Raw genomic sequence first — 1384 nt, 5'->3', positions numbered from 1 at the left:
CGTGTTCGGCTCGAAATTGGCTCGTTGAACTAAAATTGAGAAAAAAAAGATATAAAGTGTGAGATTCGAACCTGGATCAAATTTATATAAAAAAAGACACTAACCACATAGCCACATGAGATGTTATGATTTAAATTTAGACATAAATATATATAATATATTATTATATAAATAATATATGTAATATATTGTTATATAAAAAATTATATAATTTTTTTTTCGAGTCATTTCAAGTCGAACACGAGCGAACAAACTGTTGTTCATGTTTTGCTCGTTTACATTTCGAGCTTAAAAATTTGTTCTTGTTCAGCTCGTTAGGCTTAACGAACGAGCCGAACACGAGTTGAACACGAGCTGTTCACGAACAACGAGCCAAATTGACAGCCCTAGCTACGTTCTGAGTCCACTGATATGCAGACACGTGACTTCAAGGAAACACGTACGCTTTCCTGTGATCCGGCCCGGTAACACAGGAGAATATTCCTTATGTGTTATTCTGCGTTATTAAGGTGTTATTGTTTTGATATAGATGTGTTATTATGTGATTATAATATCAAGAATATTTCCAGAACACAATAACACATGAATACCACCACAATAAAACTTGAATAATATAAAATAATAGAAGAGGAATATTCTTCTACGCTAATTTTTTTTTTTTTTTTCTGTCATATTCACTGTGATATAATATTTTTTCACATATTACGTGATTTCATTTTTTTAATATACGGCTTGTTCCCTGTAAACATCCAAAACTAAATATAAAATTGCGTTATCTGACAAATAACCATAATATAAGAAAAATATAAATCAAAGCGTTTCTATTGCTTATTAAAAGTCAAATCATAAAGTATTTGGTGGCCATCTGGCACCAAATCAGCCCTCTTAAGTGGCTATTAGATCTTATTTCTTTAATTTGATTTAATTTAGATGGCTTTGCTCAAATAAATCCCTTTTAAAAATTCCTTAAAAATACAAAATTCTAGTTAAAAAAGTTGTTGTCGGCATTATTAATTAAAGAGAGATTTACATAATTACTGTTTAATTAACATGTATTTATATATCTAACATCGATTCTTCAATTTCTTTTATATGTTTCCTTATTTATATGAGAATAATTCTGAAAGTGAAAGGGATGATATTTTTTATGTGATATAAAAGATTTAAGTGGTATAAATGTAAAAAAATAATAATTTAGTTGTAAGATATATAAAAACATAAGAATTCAGCCATTGTTGACTACGGGTGTAAACGACACGAACGAACAGAGCTTGTGTTTGTGTTCGGTTCGTTTGAAATTTAGTTTGTTTGAAATAAGCTCGTGTTCGAAGTTGTTTGTGAAGTCATTGTTCGCGTTTGTTTTTTTACTGACAAAGCGAACAAG

This window comes from Phalaenopsis equestris, unplaced genomic scaffold, assembly GCF_001263595.1.
Source record: "Phalaenopsis equestris unplaced genomic scaffold, ASM126359v1 Scaffold000147, whole genome shotgun sequence".
NCBI lineage: Eukaryota > Viridiplantae > Streptophyta > Magnoliopsida > Asparagales > Orchidaceae > Phalaenopsis > Phalaenopsis equestris.
Note: the sequence above shows the minus strand (reverse complement) of the source record.